Consider the following 22,461-nt stretch of genomic DNA (forward strand, 5'->3'; position numbering starts at 1 on the left):
CCTCTCAATACACAACCCCCTAAGCTGGACTACTGTCAGTGTGGGTAGGCTAGCCAGATCAAGCTCCATGGTTCCCTAGTTTTGTGTCAACAAAAACTTTTTGCAAAAATTGGAAACAAGAATTTAGAAAAATTACAAAAATTCAATAATTGAAATTAATCCAAATTAATTTTAAAAAAAAATTTAAAATTTAAAATTAAAAACAATTTTTGCACTAGGACAATTTAAAGGATTTTTAATTTGTTTTATCTAAAACTGTAACGTGATATTGAACACAAGTACAGGATCCCGTCGCTGCTTCCAATTATGTTGGAAAATGGGTTATTGGTAGGGCAGGTAGGTACCTACACCTAGCAACAAGCCACAAACCTCCACAAAAGTACAGTTAGGTCTCAGTAAATTAATCCCAGCTCTACCCTTGGTAGCTTAGCATCGAGCGTCAAGGCTTAACTTAGGAGACAAAGTGTAAAGCATTCAAATATCACAAAACAGTAATTAAATAAAACACAGGAAACAGTTTAAAAATCCAAAACCAATTTATAAAAATAGCTTATATTTTTATCTTTAAAATGACACAAAAACGATTAAAATCGGTTCAGGGGAACCGGAGATATGAATTTTTAAAGTATTATTATTTTCTAGCGCCCAGAAACGAAAAGCGCCAATCGGGTCATCTGGTTGCACCAGGACCGGGACAAAGTCAAACTTTCAGGCCGACCGCGATGGAGCCCTGCTCGGCTACAGGTCGCGGGAGGCCTCGGTTAAAAAGTTACCTTCTGACTTAGTCTCTTTTTCGATGTTTTTCTTCACCGGGACGAACCTGCCAGTTGGATCCGACCTCCTGGAGCCCTTGTCCGGATACGCGAAGTCGGTTTCCTCGGTGGTGATTTCTACCTTCGGACTTAGTCGTTTTTTTGAGATGAAAATCCTTCGACCGGGGTAAACCTGGATCTTGATCCGACGTCCGTGGAGCCCTTCTCGGATACGATGGCTGGAAGGTCCCGGTCAACTTTTTACGTTCGGACTTAGTCTTTTTTTCGGATGTTTTTCTTGACCGGGACGAACCACGAAGTCAGGCCGGGTCGCGGTTGAGGCAAGCCGGCTAGAATTTCCGCGTCGAGTCGGTCACTTTATGGAGCTTTTTTCTAAAATTTCTCCAATCTTTTCCAAACTTCTGGGGCTTCACCCAGATGTTCTTTTAAGGTTCTTTTGGGGTCCACAGCTCACCCCAAGGGTCCAGAAGTTCTGTGATGGTCCTTGGGAAGTGCGGACTTCAACTCCCAGAGTGCACCTGGCGCAAACTCCTTTTTGGCCACTGGACAGTGGTCAGCTGGTCACTTTTTCAGGAGTTGGTGCAGGGGACTCTGGTTAGCAATTTTTCACCTGTAGCAAACAGGGAGTCCCTCCTTGAACCAGTGGAAGCCAGGCAAAGTCCTTCTTGTGGTGAAGCCCAAGTGTGCAGCTGGTGCAGTCTTTCTGAGTGCAGGGTCCAGGTGCAGGCCAGGGGTCCAGCAGGGCAGTCCTTCTTCTCCTTGTAGTTCTTTCTTCTTGAAATTTGGTGGGGATCTGAGGCGTGGGTACAGGTCTGCCAGTTTTATCCTTGCTCCTGGGTGAAAAGCAGGGGGGCCCTGGTCCTCCAATCAGGGACAGGGTCGTCCCCCTGTGATGACCACTTCCTGGGAAGTGTGGCAAAAATCCATCCCAGAAGGCAATAGTCTCTAAAAATCCAAAATGGATGAATCTGATTTTTGGAGGAGAGATCTGGCTGAGCCCACCCACTGGTGTGGCTAAAAATCATAAACACACCCCTCTCCTAATCTAATCAAGGGGGCACCTAGCTGTCTGGGGTTGCAGGATGTGGGGGTGTTGCTGGGTGCTCCAGATGTCCTTCTCTGCCTTTGAAGACCAGTTTGGCAGCCCTCCCCCTTCCTGCTTCCCCATCTGCTGAGGGGAGATTCTCTCCCCCAAGCACATTCCTTTGTGTGAAGTCAGGCCACTTCACACCTCATTAAAGTAGCCTGGCAGAAGCTGCTGCAGGCTGGCCAATCAGAGCACAGCAGCAAAAACAATGCAGAGCTGAAATTGGCAACTTTTTAGGTAAAGTCTAAACTTTTTACCTGCACTAGTTATATTAAATCCAACAACTGGAAGTTGTGGGATTTATTATAACAATCAATTTGATACCAAATTCTTGGTATGTAACATTTAAGGAGACTTTAAAATTTAAAATAAAGTCTGCCCATTCTAGCCTATGAAGGCCATTTACTTCAATGAGGGAAAAACGAATTTGGCTGTTTTTACCTCACCAGGGCTTATAAATCTATTTTTATAAAGTCCCTGCTTATAGTTACATGGCACCCAGCCCTAGGGGCACATAGGGCACACCTTAGGGGTGACTTATATGTAAAAATAAGGTAATTTAAGACTTTGGAAGTACCTTTAATTCCAAAGTCGAATTTGCATATAACTTTAATTTAAAAGCAGCCAGCAAGGCAGGCTTGCTTTTAAAATGACACTGGGCACCTCAGCAATGCACCTAGGTGTGCACCACCTATGCTGTGGTCCCTAAACCTACATGCCCTACCATATACTAGGGACTTATAGGTAGGTTAACTTAGCCAATTATAATTAGCCTAATTTGCATATCCATTTTACACAGAGCACAGGCCCTGGGACTGGTTAGCAGTACCCAGGGCACCATCAGAGTCAGGAAAACACCAGCATAAAGTGGAAAATGGGGGCAAAAAGTTAGGGGGCCTCTGCAATCAGCCCCAGTTTCTCACACTTTTCATCACACCATTCTCTCATCTATTGAACATCACTCTGCCCAGAACTTTGACTGTAGAGTCGATTAGGGATATTGGTCTATGACACTTTGGGTCAACCCGGCTTCCTTCCAAAAAAACAGGGACTATAATGAAGTAGGACCAAGAGGGTGCGAGGGCGTTTAGATGTAGATTGTTAAAAACAGCCACCAAAGGGGACCAAAAGTGAACTCTGCACTTAAGTATGTCCATAGGTACTCCGTCTGGCTCAGGGGCTTTAGAGGGGGAGCTACAATTGAGAGCACCCACCACCTCCTTCTCCACTGAAAAAACAAGTCTAGCACCAAAAAAAATTAGGGTGGTCATAGACATCTGAGATTATACAATACATTTTGCTCAAGTGAACCACCCATTGATCCCCAGCAATCTGGCTACTCATTAGGGATGTAGGTTTCTCTGGTATAAGCAAGTCCCTAAGCACTTTCTAAAATTATAGGGGCTTTTTTAGGGATGCAGCACATGTTGTAAGGTCCCAATTAATGTGTTTGATTTCCTGCTTTCAAACTCTCAGGACCTCTTTGTATCTATACCTAGTCTAGGAGATTGCTTCTGGGTTTCAAGGTTTGATTGTCAAGGCATGCCTCAATTCCCTGTTTGCTTGAGTGCAGGTTTTATCAAACCACCGTATAGAAGGCCGAACGTGCTCAGAAAAAAAGTCTTTAGCAATTTGTCTTTAATTAAGTTGCACATGCCCTGAAATCAACACACAAATTTCCTTGAGAAGGAGTTCCTGCCAGGCAATTCAGAACACCACCCAGATTATCCATGAGAAATTCCCCATGGAATTTAGCAGGATCAGGCAAATGCCAGACAAGTCTGAGATAATTGTGTATGGGAGATGGTTGCACAGCTATTTCTTTAGTCCCCCTCAATAATATCTATAGGTAAAGGTAAAGTTGCGATCAGGGGATTGTGATCACTAAAAGCTACGTATTATCTTGCTACTATGCAAGTATTGTGAAAAACCTTGAGTTGAGAAACAAAAATCAATGGTAGATTCACAGTCCCGGCCCTCATAAGTGTGCACTCTATGTATCCTGTCAAAGAATGACTTGTGCATGATAACAAGGTCAATATCCATAAAGTAGTGACTTAACTCTTGCCTTCTCGACTCACAAGAGCTCACAACTGCTGCTTCATTGTCCCAACACCCGCCATCAAAGTCCCGGCTGGGTGCCCAAGTTAGGCATTGAAATCACCGCAGATCATAATATTACAGCCCGAAGCAGCCGTTTTAGAACTGGACATGAAAGTGCCTACAATGCAAAATAAGATCCTTAAATTCTTATTCTTAATTGTAGAAAAATCATTGTTATAAATATTAATTATATAGAATTTAAAATGGTGGAAGCCAACAAGTTCAAGCACCTGAGCCTCTGGGCAACTAAGGCTCAATTGAGTTATTTTAACTTTGACCTCAAGTTTGATCCATGTTAATAACCCTCCTTGGGTCTCCCGGAGGTTGACAGGGTAGAGGGAATGGAGGAACAAGAATAACCATTAAGGGGTACTGGGGATATAGCCCAGCTTTCCTGAAAAATAATAAAATCATAGAGTGCAAGTAGGGAAAGCCACTCACTATTGCCCAGTTTGTTGTTAACCCCTGCTAGGTTCCATGATAGGAAGGAAAACTCGTTAAAGGAATCTCTAAAGTTCTTACATGGAACAGATCTCTGGGCTGATAAAGGGGCCATTGGTCTATTAGGGCCTTGAAGATCTGCAGAATAGGTGTCAGAGGCAGTAACCCTTGAAACCTGAGTGGAAGTATCCTTCCTAACTCCCACTACCTCAGTACGGTGCATGTTGCTCCTATACCCTGTGGATGCAGAATGAGCCCTAGGGGCAGGGAGAATAATATTTAAAAGACGGACATGTGTTTTATTAACTTTACGTGTCCTGACAGTATTGTGATTTTTACTGTACCAAGGCTAGTAGCCCAATTAGCAACAGTGGAGTTACATGCTGACAATTTAGCAGTGCTAACTTCCAAATGGGACTACTAAATTTGATGCTTCAAGGTTGCAAATAAATCATTGCGTTAAACCCGATGTGTTGCTCAAGTGGAATTATTGTAACTATTCTACAAATGGCAACTTTAGAAATTTGACTCTTTGCTGCTCAAAGTTGTCCAGTGGCCTTTTTCGGTTACACATTGTTGCTTTCCTCAAGACAGCCTATTGCTCTCTTGGGAAGAGGTGAGACGACTCTCAAGAGGAGGAACATAGGATCTGTAGTGGGAAGAGGTGTGACCTCCAGAGTGAGTGTGAGCCCAAAAGTGGAGCCCAGAGGGGAAGCTGTCTCCGAATAGCAACTGGTACTCACACATGGAAGAAGCTGCCCTTTCGTTTTAGCAGACAGGTTGTCATCTCAGGCTGAGAGGGAAAAGCCATTGCCAAACCAGTTTTTAAAGTGGAGTATAGCCCCCAGGGAGCCACAACTTTGGGTTGGCTAGTTAGTCACCAAATCGCCCTAGGCTTGCAGTGGGCATAAAAGTGGCACCATCCGCACCAGGGCCTCAGATCTCATCTGTACTGGAGAAAGGAGTGAAGAAGGACTGCCCGGATGTTCCCTGGACTCAGCAAAGGGTGGATGCACCAGATATTGGACCACACTTGCTGCACCTTGGACTAATAAAGAAAGGACGGTGTCTGTGGTGCCCCACTCACGGAAGCGTTGTCCACAGGTCCCAGATATAAAAGGTGACTCTAAGAGTCTGTTGTCTGACTCTCTGTTACAGGCACAAGACCGTAAAAGCTGAGAAACCAGCCTGCATCCTTGAGAGCCCAGTGCCAAAATGTCTGACCACCACTGGACGCCGAGGTGCCTGGTAGACTGAGTCCTGATTCTCAAAAGCTGCACTTGAGCCTAATGGATCAGAAAGAGTTGTCCGAGTGCAGTTTGGTTGCCCAGTACAGAAGTTACTGCAAGTTAATCAGTACCAGTAGACCAATGGCACCTTCTCTTGTGCTGGACTTCACCTGGACTTTGTGGGACATCGACCCCCTGGGGTCAATATCGCACCCCCAAGTTCGAGGACCAAGGGGTGGCCACAGGACGATCCTTGACATAAACTCTCTATCCTCAACATCCTTGAGCATCTTCAGCATCCTGTATCCCTTGCATCAGGATGACTCCATTCACTTCTTTGGTGGTTCTCCCATAGGACTCAGAACAGGACAGGATACTACTTATAGCGACAGGTAACTGTCCCCCTAGGCCCGGATGGTCCCTGTGACTGGCTCCCTATCAGAGTTGGCACTTTCAACAGTGCCCATATAGCTGTTTCCAACTTGCCTGTTGTGGCTAACCCTAAACCATGATTTCTGTATGTTACAGAGATTAATTGTATTTAGTGAAAAGCAGTCATTTATTGTTTTTTAAAAATGTCAAAACAACCAGAACCAGTAGATTTTTGTTTTTGAGATGTTTAGTTAAAGATACAAAATGCAATCTATTTTTATAAGTTGGTGGTGGATTTTTATTGTGTTGCATTTTCTTCTTATTCAACTGTTGTGGTATTTCTAAATGCTTTGCACTTGTTCCTTTAATGAAGGTTGAATGCTCAGAGTAACAGGTATCCAGGACTAAGCTCAGGTTTTACAAATGAACCTGACTGGACCTGTTGTTTGGTTGTGACATTATTACATGGTGAGGTTGCACAAACTAACCATATAACATTCCACATTTACCTTCAATATCAATAAAATACATGTAGTAAAATTGTACAAAAATTCAGAAAATGTAAATATTTACAATAAGGTGATTATTCATGTTGTGGACAGTGTCAAGTAGAAAGTAAGGAATGACTGGGGTAGGGAGGATCAACTCTTTTAATGCCAAGGATTTGGGATTTGCACCCACATATGAACCCCAGGAAGGGGAAAGTGGCTCTGATGGGAGCAGAGGCTTGTGGCCAATGTGGGGTGCCTGTCTTCTGAAGGGTCTCCCATCTTAGCAAAGCAGTTTTATACTGCAGCACAATATTCACTTGAATTTTCAATTAACTTGTCCAGCTATTTGTGCACTTGGAGATTAGTAGATCTCACATGTTTCCATTTTTTAATTAGTATTTATTTTCAACGGATAATAGTGTGAAGACTTGCTAACACACAAAAGGTGATGAGAGGAATGCTTGAAATTTGTCTAACCACTGGCAATCGCCAGGGTGGCATACCAACACATTGTTCTTTTGCTCACCTTGCCACCTCAGTTTGGACCCAGCCATATGCAAATCACCCTTGACCCTGCTTCTCATGGGAACAGTCCAGCCCAAACAGCCAGACCAAGTCCTCCCTGAACCAGAACACAAACAACACAGGACCAGTTTTGCTCTAGTTATGGGCTCAGCAGCCAGGTACAGCTAGGTCTCAGTGACACAGTGAGCATGGGACCAACATCTGAGCGCACCCGTGCCACTTAGGGTGGTACATGTACCTAGACCTGGAGAGGGAGGGAGGAAATTCCAGAACCACCTGTGGGGGTGCGAGGAAACTCCAGTCGTTTCTTCTCCTTCAAAGCTGGCACCAGATATAAATAGTGGACCCTCAGGCCCACTCTTCAGTAAGCACTGGGCATGTGTAAGACTACAGAAGGACTGCCTTGTGCTCCAGAGGACTGCCCTGCTGATTGAGACCTGTCTTGTTTCTCAGATGTCTGCCCTACTGCTACCAGAGTACAGGCCTGCTGCTTCAGGCCTGTTGTGATTCCCGGGTGTCTGCCCTTCTGCTAGCAGAGGACTGATTTGCTGCTTGAGGCCTGCCTTGCTACTTGAAGGAGAGAGGGCAATTTCCTGGAACCCAGGACTACCAGAGTGACTTTCAAGGTCTGCACGGCTGAACTCCTGTTCTGAGCTACAGGGACACAACAAGTTTCAGAGGCCTCCCTGCATCTGTCCTGCCTACCTTCTGCACTTGGCCCTACCGGGATTTCCAACTGGACCTGTCAGGACCTGCAACTGGACCTGCCTGAGCTTTGCTGGCCTCTGCTGGAGTGTGTTTCTGATCGCTAAGTGGTTCCTCCCCAGGTCCTGGACTCTTGTCTGCCATCAGTTGAGCTCCTTCTGTGAAATCTTGAAGTCTTGAACTCTGAGCAAGGGACGCTGGGAAGGTAACTTTTTCAGTGGGATTAACCTGGTCCCTGTGTTCAGCCTGCACTACATCGCGGTCAACCAGAACTTGTGACTTTGTTCCGGTCTAGTGTGACCAGTTAACCACAGTTAGCACTTTCTACATCTTGGTTCTATTTTTAATTAAACATTTAAAATTGCAGAACTATGATTCTACTGTTTGGAATTTTGTCATTTGGTCTCACTTTATTTGTTAAAATCTACTCTAATTTTCTAAATTGGTGTGGAATTTCCTCTAGGTTAAGCCTGACTGCTTTGTGCCAGGCTACCAGAGACTTAGGGTCAGGTTAACTTAGTGACTTTTTGTGGTTCACCCTGACAATGATTGTGGCTGTTTCTTGAGAAGGTCTCACAATCCCCTTCAAACAACATCCCAATTTCTCACACCTACATTGTCAGCAGTGTCATGTAAAAGGGTGAGGTGTGCAGAAGGGGAGATGTGGGCTTCGCTCAATCGCTGTAGCTTGTCCCATATGGTCGTCCAGTAAGGTCCCAGGAGGGGCCCATTCCACAGTATGTGCAGTAAGTCGCAGTGGTGATGGCTATACCACCATCGGCTTAGTGCAGCAGAGTTTTCAAGGAGTTCAGTACCATATTTGCAAAATTCTGAAGAAAGGAATTTAGGATTCAACTCTCAGACTGGTTTATCATGGTCTTGTAACAGGGTCGAACAGCTCTTCGGAGAATATATCATCTGCAATAGATCTTGCCAGTGTAGTCTGGTGGCATTTTTTCAGAAGTTGGAAAACAGTTATCTGTAACTGTAACATAAATTCCTAGGTTCACCCAATGGCAATGCCCCCCATTTAGTGAGACAGACAAGTAGATCATACATGGTCTTGTTCTATATTTTTTGGTGACCTCCATTTTCCCATACCTCCGATTTGTCTCAGGCACAACTTAACTCCCATATTTTTTATCCTTCTTCTCAGATTGTTTTTTTCCAGTTTATCTTGCACAGATTTAAAGAACAGTTTTTTTCCACAATGTTGTCCAGTACCTCAAGGTTCTCACCTAACCCCATGCTCTTCAATACGTAACTAAAACTGCAGCATGGGTTTGAGGACACAGGGGTTTTGGTATTCAACTCTACTCTGATGGCACTCAGCCTTAGTGATTTCAACCGTGACTCTTCTGCCCTGCCATGGCTCATAAAACAAATCTATAGATGGCTATGTAAAAGCTGGCTATGCCTAACTGCTACCAACGCAAAACATCTTGTGGGGTCAAAGGCTACAGTAATGACAGAGAGGCACATATGACATGGAATTTCAAGATACATCCTTCAAGTAAATTCAAGACTTTAGAAGTCTTAGGTATCCTCTTGGATGTGGAGGACCATTTACTGTGAAGTGCTCTTTAAATAGGTGTGTGTTCAGCTCCTTCTTAAATGAATGAAGTGTGGGGATGGTCCTGATAAATGTGGGATTGTTGTTCTAGATCCTGGGTGTGCAGATAGAAAAGGCCCGTTACTTTGGTAATTTTCTTCTTATTTGCACTTTATCTTCAAAATAAAGATCAACAAAATTCTAAACTTACATGAATGTACCCAGGCAAAAATGTCAACCTGCACCCAACCCCATTATCAAGCGCTTTCACCAAATAAGATAGGACTGTAGCTGGAATAGTAAATTAACCCAGTCCTAAAATATGCTGGTAAAGGTTTTCAATGTATTTAAGAATTAAATACAGGTTGATATTGTTATGTGGAGAAGTTTCTATACGGTTCAAATGTTTCCATTTATATTTTGGAGCCTATGATTTTGTAAAAGATTCCTTTAGAATCTATGGGCCAGATGTAGCAAAGAAACATTTTGCGAGTTGTAAATAGCGAGTCATAGCGACTCGCTATTTGCAACTCGCAAAATGTTATGCAGAACGGTGTCTCAGACACCGTCTGCGAGTCGGTATGGGGTCGCAATGACCCACCTCATGAATATTCATGAGGTGGGTCGCAAATTGCGGCCCCATACCGACTATGGGCACTCGCAAACATGGAGGCCTGCTGTAATCAGTAGACCTCCGTGTTCGTGACTGCTTTAAATAAAGCAGTTTTTTTTTGTTTTAAGTGTAGCCCGTTTTCCTTAAAGGAAAACGAGCTGCACTTAAAAAAAAAAACGAAACCTTTAGTTTCGGTATTTTTTCAGGGCAGGGAGTGGTCCCTTGGACCACTCCCTGCCCTGAAAAAATGTTTTTGGGTCCAGTCACAAATTGGAAGGGGTCCCATGGGGACCCCTTCCAATTTGCGAGTGGGTTACCATCCACTTGAAGTGGATGGTAACTGCAACACCATTTGCATACCACTAGGAATCGCAAATAGGAAGGGAACACCCCTTCCTATTTGCGATTCTGAAATGCATTTTGCGAGTCGGTCCGACTCGCAGAATGCATTTCTGCATTGGGAAACGCGATTTGCAACTCGCAAACGGCAGTTTTTGCCGTTTGCGAGTTGCAAAACCTTTCCTACATCTGGCCCTATGTTTTCAACTGGGAGCTGCTGGAAATGCTTCTAGAAGAAGGCTGCTTTCTAAAGAGATTCAATGAATGGACAGGTAGGGGAGGATAGGATATCAGAGAGCAACAATAGGAAATTTGGCCTACCAGAGAAAAAGATTTGAATTGGCCAAATTGGTAAAAGCTGGGAATAGACTGTAGGCAAGGGGTAGGCACCTACAACAGGATACGAGAAGAAAGATTGGGACAGGTTCATTAATATTGTTGAAGATCAATCACAAGTATCAGAAGTCAGCAAGTTAAGCAAGGCCACCTCAAGGCATTTAATTGATGTGAGAGGTCAAGGAAAGAATGTGAAGAAGTGAGATGTCAGAACTAAGCACAGACTAAAGGGGACACAAGTGGCTAAGCAGTCAGAGCAATTACTAAAGAGCAGTGGTCAAGGGAAGATCTGACAGGCGATAGGAAGATGTTATAGCAGAAGTGAATGAGAAGGGTAACAAATTTCTATATATTGTGAAGCTGCAAACACTCCAGGCACAATAATGTGCCTAAAGAAAGATAAATCTGAATAAAAAAAAAACATTGAGGTTGCAAGCAGAGAGGCACTTAGAGCTGAGAAGCGTGAAGAAGAAGATAGATGTGGGAGAAGAAGACTGTGGAGATGGAGCAGGAAATGAAAGAATCTGTTTTGAAGGATTGAGATGCCAAACATGTAGGGATATCCAAGAGTAAATGGAAGACATCTACAAATCCTACAAATCACATGGTGGAGGGAGGTGTAGGAAGAAAAGGAGAAGACAAGTTGAGAGTAATCTGCACAGAATCAGTAGGAGAGATAGAAGAAGGCAGTAATGGCTACAATAAGGGACAATTAGCTGGAGAAAAGATGAGGGGCAAGAGCACATTCTCCTCCCTCACACCCAAGCATCGGGAGCGCCGTTCAAGATGGCCACCGGACAGTGAGCCTCCCGGTCGGCCTCGGCAAAATTTGTTAAACATAGAACCCTCACCTGATGCCGTCTCCTTCAGAGCCCGGATTTTAAAATTGGAAAGTGAGTGCCTTTTTTCTATATGTTTGGTTAGCTTCTGGAGAGAGGCGTTTTGTAGATTTTGGCATGTAGCGAAGCGCACTACTTGAACAGCAGCCATTTTGCTTGCCTGACAGGAATCTTTGATGAGAAGGCTCAATGATCGTAGAAGACATCGGAAATCTTAAGTAAGCCAACAAATACTTTCTATTCGAGACAATATAGAGGACCCCTTTAAAGCTGCTTATCAGGTATTTATTATGACCTTTACAGCGGTGAAATAGACTTTTCTTTGGTATTTCTCCCAGAGTATTTTTACTGGCGATATTACAGTATTTACTGGCTTTCTAGATCATCTTTTTTTATCGATATTGCCAGCACCGCTTCAATTATTCAAAGTTACAGGACACTTAATAATTAGTAACTTTAATATTCCAGTTTAGTTTCTCTGCTCTATCTTCCTACTTGGGTAAACCTTCAAAGCAAAAAAACAAGGACACACTTATTATCTCCTCTTCTAAGCACATCATTCATTCAAAAACACATCAATTGGAACTAGTTCCTACAACTCTGTTCATCCTCATGAAAGGTGTAAATGAACTGGGAACGGGCTACATAACTCCAACATCTGGTGCCACCCCAAAAAAAAAAAATCTACTTCAGTCAGGAACCACAAGAAAGACTCAGAATCACCTCCTAAAGCACCCGCACCTATCACTTTGGAAGATGTCATAGACGAGATTAGACCTTTGAAACCTTTGTTGGGGAAACCAGTGTCTCTCCTTTAAGAGCTGATTAGAAATGGTCCTCTCATAACCAATGAATAACTGCAATGGAGCAAAAGATAAGTGACGTAGAGGACTCAATCCCTGACAGCCGTCTTTACAAAGGAACTTGATCTACTCAAGAGGGCCACTGATGACTTGGAAAATAGAGACAGGTGAAACAATTTGTGTTTATATGGGATTCCAGAGTACTCAGAAGGATCCAACAGAATCTAATTTTTGCAACAGTTATTACCTTCCATCGTCCAATTGCAAGATTAAAGCCTGCTTAATATCCAAAAAGCACATCGCTTGGGTCCAAAACCATCTGCAAATGTGGCTAATATCGGGTGAAGAGGCATAATAAACCTTTTCCTACAGCGTACAGACTTAATGTGCATTCTAAAGGCTGAGACGCATGTTAAATCCTTGCAATGCTCTGGTCCTAATTTTCTTTTCTCAGGATGCATCCAACGCAGCAGCTGTGAGACAGAAGCCCTTTCTTCAATTTCATCCATAACTCAAATGTTTGAATGTATGATATGGTTTAGTTCACCCACGTTTTTTCAAAATTTCTTACAAAAACACTTCTTACACTTTTGAGGATCAAGCCAAATTATAAGAGTTCCTTCAACAGCATCGCCTGGAGGATATGGAAATTGGAGCTACATCTAAAACATAATGTTACTTCTAAATTTATTGTATTTACCTGTTTATTTGCCTCACATACCTTTCTTCTTATTTTGTATTATATGGTATTTATTCTGAACAATTAATTTGTTATAACCTCTTGTTTATTGTCTTCTTCCCAGCGTCAATCAAACACAGAGTCTAAAATCAAGTGTCTCCTATGTACAATCGTCCATTGTTGTTGTTTGCTGATTCATCTACACCCTTACCATTGTAGTTCCCGGTAAGTTTATTAATATCTTTTCAATCCTTAAGTTCTTTTACTTATAACCTATCTGTATTATGCCATCTATTTTGTGTAGTCTATATTGTTATATTATCAAGCATTTTAGTTCTTCTTAACTTTTACAATACATGTATATTCTAACCATTTAGTAGTCCTTTTGTCCTTGTCTGGTTCCATCCTTTTCGGCACTCTGCACTCTCTTTATTCTTTGGGATGTATATCTTTTATCATAACGATAATACTGCAACTAAGGTTCCTTTCTCCTATGTTGCTTTTTTGCCTATTCTGTTCTTTGGGTGCCTTTCACTCCTCTTTCCTCCTTTTTATTATCCTTGCCTCTCTTAGCTACTTCTTTCAATACGGAAACTTCCTATGTTCAATTTAAAGAACTTACTAAATCTATATGTTGTACACATCTTTTATACCATTGAGAATTACAACTTGGAATGTTAAAGGCTTGAAAAATGTGGTTAAATGACAATGAGTGCTGTCCCACCTATCTCGTTTACACTGCCGCCTTGCATTCATCCAGGAAACACATCTCATGAATACACATGTTTATAAGCTTAAGAAACAATGGGTGGGAGAGCTTTATTTTTCCCCGTTCAGTACAATGTAAGAATGGGGTGGCAATACTTTGTCATAAAAAGTTAAACATAACATTTGTAAAACATGAGAATGATGATGAAGGTCACTGGGTTTTTGTCCACCTTAAACTTGGCAACACTCTATATACGATTATGAATGTATATGGCCCCACAAATCCTGATTCCAGTTTCTGGAGGAATGCTTCCCAAAAGATTACAGAGCATTATACTTAAAATTTAATCCTGGGGGGATACTTCAACCATATACTGACCCTTTCCTAGACTGACATTCAACAACTAATTTTTTCTCTAACAAAGCCCAGAAAGCATTTCAACATACAATCAAACACATTGCTCTTTCAGACTCATGGACATTAGTGCATCCTTCTTTTCAGAAATATACTTTCTATTCTGTCTGCATAGATCTCAAACTAGAATGGACTACAGTGGTCATTAAAAGTCTGGTGGTCACTTGATCACCAAACTCGCGGTGGCGGTCAGACCGCCGCCAATGCAGCGGTCCAAGCGCCACATTATAACCACAGCTGCAGTGTGGTTGTCGGACCTCCAGCACTGCCAGGATCAGGAATCCCAGTGGTCTGGCGGTCACAGCCGTCCTAATCTGTCAGGGCAGAGCTGCCCTAGGGATAATGACCTCATTCTCCGCAGCGATTTCATGGCAGTAACACAGCCATGAAAAGGCTGGTGGAGAACGGGTGCAGGGGGCCCCAGGGGGGCCTCTGCACTGCCTATGCACTTGGCAGTGCAGAGGTCCCCCAGGCCAGCACCCTTTGCAGCCAGTGAACATTGTGAAGGTGCTGGTGCACTCTGCATCCTACAGCATTGCCGCTGGTTTAATTACAAGCCGGACACAATGCTGTGGAGTGTTTCCTGCTAGGCCAGCGGGTGGAAACTCCGGTTTCCTCCCTATGCTCTAGAAGGAAACTCTTAATGGGCCTGGCAGGGAGGTAGCCACTATGGCGGCAACCTCCCCGTTGGAAGTTCGGTGGATTAGCAAAACCATCTGCCGAACTCGATATGAGGCCCTTTGTGTTTCTTAGTAAAAGCCTAACCCAATCCATTTTACATTTGAAGATAGTATCTATCTTGATTTCTGATCATGCCCCGGTTTCTACAAATTTAGAGACTCACCAGAAATCAGCCCTCAATTCTCATTGGAGAATTAACAACCACTTGATTTCTGCAAGAACTTTCTCACATCATATAAAGAGTTTGTTCTCAAGTATTTTTGTTGACAATGATATAGGTGAGACTTCCTTTCAATTTGTCTTTGATGCTTTCAAGGCTCCTTCCAGGGGTTTCTTTATTAATTATGTTGCCAACAAATGAAAAGCTATGGAACAAGAACACACTTCTATCTCAAATAACATTAAAACATTGGAGCATAAATAGTACACCTAAAAAATAATAAAACTGATATAGAAGTGTTAGTTGCAGGCAAAATTCAATTTAATAATGTCACAATGGAGAAAGCATGCAGTACTCTTCTAAAAATCAATGCATGGTATTAGGGAGGCAGAAATAAATCTGGTACTCTTTTAGCCAATTACCTCAAAGGCAGAAAGGAAAGAAGTTTGATCAGATCAATTATCAATCAATCAAGATTGAGACATTGCCCAAACTTTTACAGACTTTTATCAAGCAATCTATACCCCTGAATCTACACCTTCTGAAGATTCTCCCAGCACCTATTTCTCTCATCCTTCAATGTGTAAACATTCTCAGATTAATTTGACCCCTTTAGACACTCCATTATGAAAGGAAGAACTTTTTCAGCAGTCAAATGTCTTCCATCTGGCAAAACACCTGGACCAGATGGGTTCGCTGTTGTACTTTATCTCCACTTTTCAAATCTAATTTTCCCTAAACTATTTAAATTAATCAACTATTTTCTCTTAGTTAATAAATCATCCATCTCTTTTACAGATGTTATGATATTTGTCATTCCAAAGAAAGACAGAGATTTATTTCAGTGTAAAAATTATCATCAGATTTCTTTTATAAACAAAGACTGTAAAATCTTTGCTAAAACGTTGCCCATCCGACTAAATGATATTATGCCCAAATTAGTTGACATTGACCAATCTGGGTTTGGTAAAAATATGAATATAGTAGACAGTTCACATGTTTCAATATTCTCTGTAAAGAACCTAAACTTAAACATTCTTTGTTGGTGATAGCACTAGATGAGGAAAAATCTATTGACAGAGTTAATTGGCAATTCCTAAAGCACACTCTACATTGGCATGACTTTGGCACAGGATTCCTCCAGCTAATCCGTCTATTAAACTCATCACTACTTTCCTCAGTATTAGTTAATGGCATTCAAGCCCCATTTTCTCTCTAAATAGAGGCACAAGACAGGGGTGTCCCTTATATCTGTTAATCTCCATTTTAGCACTTGAACCATTTTTATTTAGGCTTAAACACTCTGATGCCTTTTTTGAGTTTCAACAGAAGGATGTCCATATTAAATTCACTGCATACGCATATGATATATTACTTTATAGTTCTAAACCAGGCACCTTCCTTCCTTATTTCTTTGATCAGTTACATAAATATTTGGAAGTCTTCAGATATAAACTTAATATAGAAAAGTCTGAAGTGATGCCTTTATACAAGTTTTGTCTTAAAACTGGATTTGCTGATATGGGCTTAGCATAGCAACCTGACAAGATTAAGGGCCTGATTACGAGTGTGGCGGTCTATAGACTACCACACCTGCAATGGAAGTCTATAGACCACCGCCAATGCGGCAGTCTGGCCGCCACATTACAACGATGGCGGTCGGACCGCCAGCTCCTCCAGGATCTCAGATCCAAGCAGTCTGGAGGATGGTGGTGGTCCTAATCCACCAGGGCAGTGCTGCAAGCAGCGCTGCCCTGCTGATTAAAACCTCTTTCTCTGCCAGCGGTTTCATGGCGGTAGTACCGTCATGAAAAGGCTGGTGGAGAACGAGTGCAGGGACACCAGGTGGCCAGCACCATTGCAATGTTCCCTGTCTGCTTTGCCGACAGGGAACATTGCGAGGGTGTTGGTGTGCCCTTCTCGCTACAGCATTGCCGATGTCTCGATTACGAGCCGGAGACAATGCTGTAGCCTGTTTCCCGCTATACCAGCAGGCAGAAACGCAGGTTCTCGCCCGCCGACCTAACTAGAAACTCTTAATAACTCCGGTGGGGAGAGGGACCTAAATGTTTTGGGATCTTATATTGTTATAATCTCAGAGATACTCAGAGTTAATATGGACGCTTTCTATCAAAAATCCCTAACTTGTCGCAGAGTTGGTCGCCCCTATTTTTATCATGATGGGGTTGTCTCAAAACAATTGAAATTATGATTCTTCCAGTAATCAACCTTTTTCTAATTATGCTACCTCTTATAATTCCTGGGAAATATTTCAGCCCTATTATTAAGATTTCTTCGCAATTTTTATGGAAGCCTCACTAAGTCTCTCTTAATCGCCTAAAACTAACAACAAATTCAGGGGGAGTTAAATTCCCCAACTTTCCCCTTTATCACTTACTATTTGCTATTAAGCAATGTCAGAGATGCTTTCCGAATTCTCTGGAGCTTCAAAGTAAACAATGGTGTCAGCTGGAAAGGACCTTGATTTCTCCCTTCCTTCATGAACACATTTAACACCCGTCTAAAGCCACTAAATGATGGATACCATCATTGATCTCATACTCATATTCTCTTTTTAAACCTTACTTTAGAACTAATTTTATCTCAACAGAGAAATTTCTGCGAAGTCCAATCTGCTATAACAAGCAGCTCTTTAACCCCTTCTGTGCCGCGGACGTAGTGGTTACGTCCCGCGGCACAGTGCTGCTGTGCCGAGGACGTAACCACTACGTCCTCGGCACACAGCCCAGAGGGAGCGCTCTCGCTCCCTCTGTGTGCTTCCCCCCACCCCCCCAAAGTCAGGGATGGAAGGGGAAGCCCTTCCCCTTCCACCCCCGACCCCCCCATCCCCCCATAATGACGTCAGCGCGCGATCGCGCGCTGACTTCATTATGGGGATTTCGCCGCACAGGAAGCCATTTGCTTCCTGTGCGGCGACGAGGAAAGAGGTGAGTTCCTCTTCCCGGTGGGTGGGGGGTTTGGGCTAAAGAGGCACCGGGGGAAAGGAAAGGCTTTTCCTTTCCCCCGGTGTCTCTTTGAGCATTCCTGCTGCCCGATCGCATTGCGATCGGGCAGCAGGAATGCCCACTAGACACCAGGGATTTTTTTTTTTTGTTGTTTGCTCATGTTTCTTGCTGGCGGGGAGCGGCCCCTTGGGCAAGGGTCGCTCCCCTTGTGGGGGCAATTAGTTACGCCCATTTCTGCCCCCCTTGGGGGCAGATTGGCCTACTTTTTAGGCGGATCTGCCCCCAAGGGGGGCAGAAACCACTGGATCACCAGGGAATTATATTTTCTGTGCAGGTATGTTGGGAGGGGGTGCCCCCTTGGGCAAGGGGCGCCCCCCCCAAGGGGGCAGAGAACTGTTGGCCATTTCTGCCCCCCTTGGGGGCAGATCGGCCTATTTTTTTTAGGTCCATCTGCCCCCAAGGGGGGCAGAAGCCACTTAGGCACCAGGGATTGTGTGTGTAGTGGATGGGGGGGCGCCCCCTTGGGCAAGGGTCGCTCCCCTTTGGGGGGCATGTCTTTTAGGGCCATTTCTGCCCCCCTTGAGGGCAGATCAGCCTATTATTTTTAGGTTGATCTGCCCCAAGGGGGGCAGAAACCACTAGAACGCCAGGGATGTTTTTTTATGTGTTTATTTTTGTGGGGGGGCGTCCCCATGGGCACGGGGCGCCCCCCCAAGGGGGGCATTGACCTGTTGGCCATTTCTGCCCCCCCTGGGGGCAGATGGGCCTATTTTTCTAGACCCACCTGCCCCCAAGGGGGGCAGAAGCCACGTAGACACCAGGGATAGTGTGTGTGTGTGTGTGTGTTAGTGGATGGGGGGGGGCTTGGGCAAGGGTCGCCCCCCACTTTGGGGGCACATGTACCCAGGCCATTTCTGCACCCCTTGGAGACAGATCAGCCTATTATTTTTAGGCTGATCTGCCCCCAAGGGGGGCAGAAACCACTAGAACGCCAGGGATTTTTTTTATGTGTTTATTTTTGTGGGGGGGTGTCCCCTTGGGCACGGGGCGCCCCCCCAAGGGGGGCATTGACCTGTTGGCCATTTCTGCCCCCCCTGGGGGCAGATGGGCCTATTTTTCTAGACCCACCTGCCCCCAAGGGGGGGCAGAAGCCACGTAGACACCAGGGATAGTGTGTGTGTGTGTGTGTGTGTTAGTGGATGGGGGGGGGGCTTGGGCAAGGGTCGCCCCCCACTTTGGGGGCACATGTACCCAGGCCATTTCTGCACCCCTTGGAGACAGATCAGCCTATTATTTTTAGGCTGATCTGCCCCCAAGGGGGGCAGAAACCACTAGAACGCCAGGGTTTTTTTTTTATGTGTTTATTTTTGTGGGGGGGCGTCCCCTTGGGCACGGGGCGCCCCCCCCAAGGGGGGCATTGACCTGTTGGCCATTTCTGCCCCCCCTGGGGGCAGATGGGCCTATTTTTCTAGACCCACCTGCCCCCAAGGGGGGCAGAAGCCACGTAGACACCAGGGATAGTGTGTGTGTGTGTGTGTGTTAGTGGATGGGGGGGGGCTTGGGCAAGGGTCGCCCCCCACTTTGGGGGCACATGTACCCAGGCCATTTCTGCACCCCTTGGAGACAGATCAGCCTATTATTTTTAGGCTGATCTGCCCCCAAGGGGGGCAGAAACCACTAGAACGCCAGGGATTTTTTTTAATGTGTTTATTTTTGTGGGGGGGCGTCCGCTCGGGCACGGGGCGCCCCCCCAAGGGGGGCATTGACCTGTTGGCCATTTCTGCCCCCCCTGGGGGCAGATGGGCCTATTTTTCTAGACCCACCTGCCCCCAAGGGGGGCAGAAGCCACGTAGACACCAGGGATAGTGTGTGTGTGTGTGTGTGTTAGTGGATGGGGGGGGGGCTTGGGCAAGGGTCGCCCCCCACTTTGGGGGCACATGTACCCAGGCCATTTCTGCACCCCTTGGAGACAGATCAGCCTATTATTTTTAGGCTGATCTGCCCCCAAGGGGGGCAGAAACCACTAGAACGCCAGGGTTTTTTTTTATGTGTTTATTTTTGTGGGGGGGCGTCCCCTTGGGCACGGGGCGCCCCCCCAAGGGGGGCATTGACCTGTTGGCCATTTCTGCCCCCCCTGGGGGCAGATGGGCCTATTTTTCTAGACCCACCTGCCCTCAAGGGGGGCAGAAGCCACGTAGACACCAGGGATAGTGTGTGTGTGTGTGTGTGTTAGTGGATGGGGGGGGGCTTGGGCAAGGGTCGCCCCCCACTTTGGGGGCACATGTACCCAGGCCATTTCTGCACCCCTTGGAGACAGATCAGCCTATTATTTTTAGGCTGATCTGCCCCCAAGGGGGGCAGAAACCACTAGAACGCCAGGGATTTTTTTTTATGTGTTTATTTTTGTGGGGGGGCGTCCCCTCGGGCACGGGGCGCCCCCCCAAGGGGGGCATTGACCTGTTGGCCATTTCTGCCCCCCCTGGGGGCAGATGGGCCTATTTTTCTAGACCCACCTGCCCCCAAGGGGGGCAGAAGCCACGTAGACACCAGGGATAGTGTGTGTGTGTGTGTGTGTTAGTGGATGGGGGGGGGACCCCTTGGAGACAGATCAGCCTATTATTTTTAGGCTGATCTGCCCCCAAGGGGGGCAGAAACCACTAGAACGCCAGGGATTTTTTTTTATGTGTTTATTTTTGTGGGGGGGCGTCCCCTCGGGCACGGGGCGCCCCCCCAAGGGGGGCATTGACCTGTTGGCCATTTCTGCCCCCCCTGGGGGCAGATGGGCCTATTTTTCTAGACCCACCTGCCCCCAAGGGGGGCAGAAGCCACGTAGACACCAGGGATAGTGTGTGTGTGTGTGTGTGTTAGTGGATGGGGGGGGGCTTGGGCAAGGGTCGCCCCCCACTTTGGGGGCACATGTACCCAGGCCATTTCTGCACCCCTTGGAGACAGATCAGCCTATTATTTTTAGGCTGATCTGCCCCCAAGGGGGGCAGAAACCACTAGAACGCCAGGGATTTTTTTTTATGTGTTTATTTTTGTGGGGGGGCGTCCCCTTGGTCACGGGGCGCCCCCCCAAGGGGGGCATTGACCTGTTGGCCATTTCTACACCCCCTGGGGGCAGATGGGCCTATTTTCTTAGGCCCACCTGCCCCCAAGGGGGCAGAAGCCACTTAGGCACCAGGGATAGTGTTGTGTGTTTTTTTTTTGTTTTTTTTTGTTTGAGGGCTGTCCCCTTTGGCAAGGGTCGCTCTCCATGGGGACACAGTACTAAAGGTATTTTCTGGCTTCCTTGGGGCAGACAGGCCTATTTTTTTAGTAGGCCCATCTGCCCCTATGACAGAATCCACTTAGGCACCAATTTCTAAAATGTTTGATGGTGGGGTGTTTGTCAACTGAAGAAGTCTTTGCATTTGTGATAAAAAAAAATGTCCTCCTTTTTGTTCTAGTTCAAAGCTTTTGCTTTATTTGCTGTGGCTCCTTGCGGTTTTGGCGGTGGTTGACCTGCAGTTTGCACAGTTGCATGTTTTAGGTAAGTAAAAACAATTTACTCCAAAGGAGTATTGTTGCCATGCATGAATGACATGTTTGTAGGGGGTGTACTAAATGCAGGATTGTGTGTGAAATTGTCCTTAGGTTTGTGCACAATGATATTTGTTGTGTCTTATTTCTAATTTGCCTTTCTTTCTTTCTTTTTAGTGGGATATCATTGGTGATTGCTGTGTAGTTGCTGGTGAATCAAGCTTTTTCAGGCAAGTGAGCGGTATAGTTTTTGAGTTTGTAACTCTTACTAACAAAGCTACACTTTGTTACTTGTCTTACACAGTGCTGGTTGTTGGTGGTGAATTTGTCCAGTTAATTTTAGCAGGAGAGATCATGGCTAGCCGCAGGATGACCGCTCAGCAGGTGGTTGGTATGCTTTTTGAGTCACAGTCTGATCATGACTATGAGACGGACTCTGCATCTGAGGCAGAGGAGGAAGTCAGAGATTCTGGCAGTGATGTTTCTGTTGGAGGGGAATCTTCTGATGATGAAGCCACACTCAGTGCAGATGAAGGTTCTGTTTTAGAGGAGGACATTGATGTGCCAATAGTGCAGCAACCTGGGGCTGAAAGGTTTCCCGTTAGAAGACCTGATGTCTGGGTTGCCCCAAACATGGAGCAGCCAGAGTTGCCTGCCTTTACTGGTCTCCCGGGGTGTAACGCCAATACAGAGAACTTTATGCCTATCAATTTCTTTGAGTTATTCATGGATGATGTGTTTTTGGAAGAGATTGTTGAGCAGACTAATTTGTATGCGGAGCAGCATTTGAGGGACAACGCTGCTAGACTTAGGCCACACTCTAGAGCTGCCCAGTGGATTCCCACAAATTTGGAGGAGCTAAAAAAGTTTTTGGGTTTGACTTTTTTGATGGGGTTGATAAGGAAGCCGTCACTGGCTTCTTATTGGTCTACTAGTCCCTTGATGGCAACAGCTATATTTCCAGCTACCATGAGTCGTAATCGGTATTTGCTTCTTCTTAGGATGCTGCATTTTGTTGACAATGCATTAGCCTTGCCACGAGATCACCCAGATTCTGACCGTCTTTTTAAGATTAGGCCTGTCCTTGATCATTTTGTAGATCGGTTTTCGGAGGTCTATGTT

Source organism: Pleurodeles waltl, chromosome 2_1 (assembly GCF_031143425.1).
Source record: "Pleurodeles waltl isolate 20211129_DDA chromosome 2_1, aPleWal1.hap1.20221129, whole genome shotgun sequence".
Lineage (NCBI taxonomy): Eukaryota > Metazoa > Chordata > Amphibia > Caudata > Salamandridae > Pleurodeles > Pleurodeles waltl.